The sequence below is a fragment of the Carlito syrichta genome, unplaced genomic scaffold (assembly GCF_000164805.1).
Source record: "Carlito syrichta isolate Samal-C Ts95f unplaced genomic scaffold, Tarsius_syrichta-2.0.1 Scaffold304746, whole genome shotgun sequence".
NCBI classification, from domain to species: Eukaryota; Metazoa; Chordata; class Mammalia; order Primates; family Tarsiidae; genus Carlito; species Carlito syrichta.
The window spans coordinates 174285-181098 of record NW_007248842.1 but is presented as its reverse complement, the minus strand read 5'-3'; positions in this window follow the sequence as shown (position 1 = coordinate 181098).

Genomic DNA, 6814 nt, shown 5'->3' with positions numbered 1-6814 from the left:
CGGTGGCCGGGAGCGGCCACTGTACTCTAGTCTGGGTGACAGAGTGAGACTCCAACTCAAAAAATAAAATAAAATAAAATGCATGAAAGAAATATGATTTTTTTCCCCTTGTTGAGACTTCATGGTCTAGATAAACCTTGAGGTCCCTTTTAAACATTATAATTATATAACTGAATTTAACTTACATAAAATAATGAAAGAAAGAGATGAAAACTGTAGCTGGGTACTGTGGCATGCACCTGTAGTCCCAGCTACTCAGGAGGATCACTTGCAACCAGAAGTTCAAGGTCCATCTGGGCAACATAGTGAGTCCTTAATACTTAAAAAAAAGGCCAGGCTCGGTGGCTCAGCTTGTCATCTCAGCACTTTGGGAGGCCGAGGCGAGTGGATTGCCTGAGCCCGCGGGGTTGAGACCAGCCCGGGCAACTTGGCGAGACCTCATCTCTACAATAAATCAAACAAATTAGCCGGGGCGCAATAGCGTGCACATATAGTCCCCAGCTTCTTGGAAGGCTGAGGCAGAAGGTTTGCTGGAGCCCAGCAGGTCAACTCTGGAGTGGCTGTGAACACGCCACTGCTCTCCAGCCTGGGTGAGGGAGTGAGACTCCAACTCAAAAAAAAAAAAAAAAAAGGCCAGGTGTGCTGGTTCACACCTATAATCCCAACATTTTGGGAGACCAAGGTGAGAGGATCGCTTGAGGTGAGGCATTCAAGACCAGTCAGGACAACATAGCAATGTGGAAAAAAATTAGCCTGGCATGATGGCACGCAACTGTAGTCCCGGCTACTCAGGAGGCTGAGGCAGAAGGATCACCTGAACCCAGGAAGGAGGTTGAGGCTTGGTGGTGAGCTGTGATTATACCACTGCACTTCAGCCTGGGTGACAGAGTGAGGTCCTGACTCAGAAAAAAAAAAGAAAGACGGAAACAAAGGAAGGAAGGAAGGAAGGAAATGAAAAAACAGAATACGCTACGGTGAATTCTAAAGTCAGTGTGGTGTTAAATCCCAAATTTGCATCCAGAGTTTTGATATTCAGTCCTATAACATCCACATGGAAGCTGGGCTCGGTGGCTCAGCCTGTAATCCTGTGCCTTTGGGGGACTGAGGTGAGTGGATTGCCTGAGCCCGTGGGTTCGAGACCCGCCTGGGCAACTTGGTGAGACCTCGTCTCTACAATAAATCAAAAATTAACTGGGTGTAGTAGCGTGTGCTAGTAGTTTTGGCTACTTGGAAGGCTGAGGAGGAAGGATTGCCGGAGCCCTGCAGGTCAAGGCTGTGGTGGCCGGTAGTGTGCCACTGCCCTTCAGTCTGGGCGACAGAGTGAGACTCCAACTAAAAAACAAACAAACCAAAAAACAAATACAATTAAATGCCAAAACCAAACCAGGTAATCTGAACAAAGGATAATGCAGGCTGGGTGCAGTGGCTCAGCCTGTCATCCCAGCAATTTGGGAGGCCTAGGTGAGTGGATTGCCTGAGCCCACAGATTCGAGACCCACCTGGGCAACTTGGTGAGACCTCGTCTCTACAATTAAAAAAAAAAAATTAGCCGGGTGTGGTAGCGTGTGCCTGTAGTTCCAGCTACTTGAAAGGCTGAAGCAGAAGGATCAGCCTAAGCCCAGCAGCACGAGGCTACGGTGGCCATGAGCATGCCACTGCACTCCAGCCCGGGCGATAGAGAGAGACTCCAACTCAAAAAGAGAAAAGATAATACAGTCTCCTCTTGGGGGGAGGTGGATGTGTGTTGGGGGCACTTACCACCTCCTCTGGCACTGGGGTTATTTATAAACATGTCTAAGGTCTTCCTGCTAATAAAAGGGACATCAGAATCGTTTAACTGCTGTCCATTCAGCGAGCGAGACAATAACCACTCCTCAAAGTTGTCCTTACAGGACTCAGAGAGCTGGGAATGAGTCCTTGCCAGTAAAACGTTTTAAATTAAGTCTTTCCATTCAGAGGGAGCCTTTGTGTCTGTATTTTGTATTGATAGGCTTGACCTCTCACAATGGCACTTATTTGCCTTAATAGACAACCAGAAAAGCCTGTACATTCTAGATATGCATTTGGAAATGTACAGAGTGTATCTACTTTAAAAATCAGATTTTATCTGAGGTACTTGTTTTCTTTCTTTTTCTTTTTCTTTTCTTTTTTTTTTTTTTAAGAGTGACCGGGCCGGGCTGGGTGACTCAGTCTGTCATCCCAGCACTTTGGGTGGCCGAGGCGAGAGGAATGCCTGAGCCCGCAGGTTCAAGACCAGCCCAGGCAACTTGGCGAGACCTCGTCCCTAAAATAAATTAAGAAATTAGCTGGGTGTGGCAGTGTGCACCTGTAGTTCCGGCTACTTGGAAGGCTGAGGTGGAAAGATCGTTGGAGCCCAGCAGGTTGGCACTGGGGTGGCTATGAGCGCGCCATTGCACTCCAGCCTGGGCGACAAAGTGAGACTCCAACTCAAAACAAAACAAAACAAAAACAAAACCAGACACAGCCCAGAAAAGCCTGTACATTCTAGATATGCATTTGTAAATACACAGAGTGTATCTACTTTAAAAAGCAGATTTTATCTGATATACTTGTTTTCTTACTTTTTATTTTTATTGTTTTTAAGAGTGACCGGGTCTTACTTTGTCAGCCAGGGCTGGAACACAGTGGTGGAATATCAGTAGCTCACTGCAGCCTCGAACTCCTGAGCTTAAGCAATCTTCCTGCCTCAGCCTTCTGAGTAGCTGAGGGAACTACCAGTCACCGTGTCTGGTTAATTTTGCAGTGATGGGGTCTTGCTATTTTACCCAGGTTGGTTTCAAACTCCTGGCCTTTGGTCATCCTCCCACCTCGGCCTCTCAAGTCACTGGAATTTCAGGCGTGAGTCTGGACTGGAGCTTCCTTTTCCCTTCCAGCTGAGCAATAACTTTGTGCTCCTCACTTTATGTTCATCTAAAAGCACAGGTAAAAGCTTTTTAGGTTGAAAACAGAAGCTTCGGGGCAAAAAGAGAGAGTGGGAGGCGGAAGGGAGACGTCAGCCCCCAGTATAAAAAAATAACAACAATATTAAGAAATCTGAGAACTCAGGTTGGCCTGTGCAGCCCCAAGGGTCTTACTTACAGCTGATAAATCCTGCCATGTTATGAAATGTTACCTAATGCTAGAAGGCATAGTTAAGATTGGAGGTACAGATAACAGGGAACGGAGAAGTGGGAGTGTGACCTCTGGGCTGGTGTCAGAGACATTCAGGCATGATGGGGGTGGAAATACCTGCATATGTATAAGGCAGGAATGAAAGCCTGCTGGAGACTGCAAAGGAACAGTCAACTGAATTAAACTGCTTAAGGAAAGTTTAGGATGAAGTTTTTTCTATTACTTCTGGCCCTTGCTGGGCACGTTGATTCATACTTGTAATCCCAGCACTTTAGGAGGTGGAGACAAGAGGATTGCCTGAGCCCAAGGGTTCCAGACCAGCCTGGGCAACTTGGCAAGACCTTGTCTCACCATAAATCAAACAAACAAACACAAAATCAGCCGGGCATGGTGACACACACCTACAGTTCCAGCTACTGGGAAGGCTGAGACGGAAGGATCACCTAAGCTCAGTGGGTTGAGACCGTGAGCGTGCCACTGCACTCCAGCCTGGGAGACAGAGTGAAACTCTGACTCCCCCCAAAAAATGTATAGATAGATAGATAGATAGATAGATAGATATTCTGGTCCTTTAAGCCACTGGCTTCCAAGCTACTCCTCAGACGTGTAATTGTACAAACCCAGAAGAAAATGATGTGGTGTTTGCACAGAGATACATGGAGTCAATAGAGACTTCACAACAGGCGAGAACCAGAACTGCAGCGCTCTTGGGGCTGGACAGTTGGATGCATTACTTTGGCAAGGATGCACGCACCTCGATGGGAAATGCCCGATGTTCCTGCAGAAGCCAGAATGAACAAAACGTCCTATCACCTACAGAACCAAGAATGACCGTTGCCATGGCGCAGAAGGATGTTGACCATGCCATCCAGAAGTCTTTCAAGTACAAAGGGATGTCACTCTCCCACCCCTGAAATTCAGACACCCAAGTGACACTGTCGTTGTACATTTTTGCACAAGGAGGTCATGGGCACGCAAATCCTCTTGATGGCAGAAGTGGGACCACAGCTTATGCTTCTGGTCCAGGAGCTGTGATTGGCGGACACCTGAATTTGGATGAGGTGGGAGTATGGACTTGACACTGCAAGGGCATCAACTTGTTTCTTGTGGAAGTTCATGTACTTGACTGTTCCTGAGGTCTTGGCCATTTCAAAGATCCCAAAGCGATGATGTTTTCTCTCTATAGTGTGTGGATTCCACCTGATTCTGCCTCTCTACTGATGACATCAAAGACATTCAGTTTCTCTGTGGAAGCTCATAAAAGCACCAACCCGTGTTACATCCTTACACTATAAAACCAGCTACCAGTCGGGCGCGGTGGCGCAAGCCTGTAATCCTAGCACTTTGGGAGGCCGAAGTGAGGGGATTGCTTGAATCCGCGGGTTCGAGAACAGCCTGGGCAACTTAGCGAGATCTCATCTCTATAATAAATTTAAAAATTAGCCGGCCGTGGTAGTGCAGGCCTGTAAGTTCTGGTTACTTGGAAGTTCTGAGGTGGAAGGATTGCCGGAGCCCAGCAGGTCGACGCTAGGGTGGCCATGAGCATGCCACTGCACTCCAGCCTGGGCAACGGAGTAAGACCCTGACTCAAAAAAACAAAAACAAAAACAAACCAGCTACCTGGGACCTCCAACTTAAGTTTTTAGGCTGTCACTACAATTGGGAAGGAAGAATCTTCTTTTTTTTGGAGTTGGAGTCTCACTCTGTCGCCCAGACTGGAGTGCAGTGGCCGCTCCCGGCCACCGCAGCCTCGACCTGCTGGGTTCAGGTGATCCTTCCACCTCAGTCTTCCATCCGAGTAGCTGGAACTACAGGTGTGTGCTACCGCGCCTGGCTAGTTTTTGATTTATTGTAGAGACGAGGTCTCGCCAAGTTGCCCAGGCGGGTCTCCAACATGCGGGCTCAGGCAATACTCTCGCCTCGGCCTCCCAAAGTGCTGGAATGACATGCTAAGCCACCAAGCCCGGCCTAGAAAAATCTTTTCTTTAAAGACTCATTCTTTTGGTGGAAGTTTCTTGAGCTATCAAAGAGCAGTGTTAGCTTAAATTTCTTCCTTACGGTGGAGCTTGTCATCTGGCATTCAAGCTGCTTATGAAATTGGATCCAGGAGTCAAGTTTTTCTTTCTCTTCTTCTGTTTTTCAAATCACTAATTTAAGTCCAACACCAATGAAGGGAGGAATTAAGGCACCCAAACTCACCCTCCGCTATCATGCCAAAATTGAGATCACTAGTCAATCTATGATTTTCATTCTTTCTTCCAGGCTTTGTTCCACACACATCTATGCAGGTTTATTTATTTATTGAGGTGTCATTTATTGTTTGATGGAGGTGGTGGTGAATTAGGCCCTGACAGCAAACAAGTGGCACTCCAAGCCGTTTACAAAGGTGTGAGTACAGCCACACCGGGGACTGTGCATTAATCCGGGGACTAGAGCAGCTGAGCCGGCATAACCTCTGTGTCCAAAGGGAAATAGAGAGCAATCAATTTCTGAAACCTGGAAGGAGAAGGTCTCGTAGAATAGGACTTCTTGAGGGGCACAGTGGATTTCCAATGGAGGGACATGGCGAGCTCACTTGCCAGGAGAACCAGGAGCACAAATGTCCCGACTCCACTCTCCCCTTCCCTCCTTCCAACCTCCTCTCTGGTGCTCTCCACTGCCCGGGCTGTAGGAGCTGGCGATCCCATAGACCTCGCCCACGCAGATCACCAGAGAAGGATGGGGCGTGAACCCAGGTCCCCTGCTCAGGGTCTCACCGGGCTCAAACAAACATGTTTGGCGGTCTGCACTTCCATCTGGACGCTGAGCTGGGTAGGACTCCATTTCCATGCTCCTTGGGGTTGTTGGCAGATTCATTTCTTTGCTGCTGTGTGACTGAGGGCCTCAGCTTTTTGCTGGTTGTCCGCATGAGGGACCCCAGGTCCTCAAGACCAACTGCAGGTCTCCGTGTGGATTTCTGTGCAGGTTTGACATGAGAATTCTTAAATCTATTAGAAAAAAAAAAAAAACCCAAACAAAACAGACCTCAAGCCAACAAACATCGAATCTACTGGGGTGCCACTCAAGAACAAAATCCGCCAGGCTCGGTGGCTCAGCCTGTCATCCCGCGCCTTTGGGAGGCTGAGGTGAGTAGATTGCCCGAGCCCGCGGGTTCGAGACCAGCCTGGGCAGTGAGACCTCATCTCTACAATAAATCAAAAAATCAACCGGGTGTGGTAGCGCATGCCTGTAATTCTGGCTACTCGGAAGGCTGAGGCGGAAGGATCGCCAGAGCCCAGCAGGTCGAGGCTTCGGTGGCCGGGAGCAGCCACTGCACTCCAGTCTGGGCGACAGAGTGAGGCTCCTACTCAAAAAAAAAAAAGAACAAAATCCACCTTGAGCATGGGTTCTCAAAACAGAGCACCTCAAAATATTAGGTGCTGTGCTGGTTACAGAATCTAACCGAGGTTGTCTTTTTTAAAGATAAAAGTATTGGTTAAGCAGTGATTTAAAACCATAGCCAAGCCGGGCTCGGTGGCTTAGCCTGTAATCCCACGCCTTCGGGAGGCTGAGGTGAGTGGATTGCCTGAGCCCGCGGGTTCGAGACCCGCCTGGGCAGCGAGACCTCATCTCTACAATAAACAAAAAAATCAGCCGGGCGTGGTAGCGCATGCCTGTAATTCCGGCTACTTGGAAGGCTGCG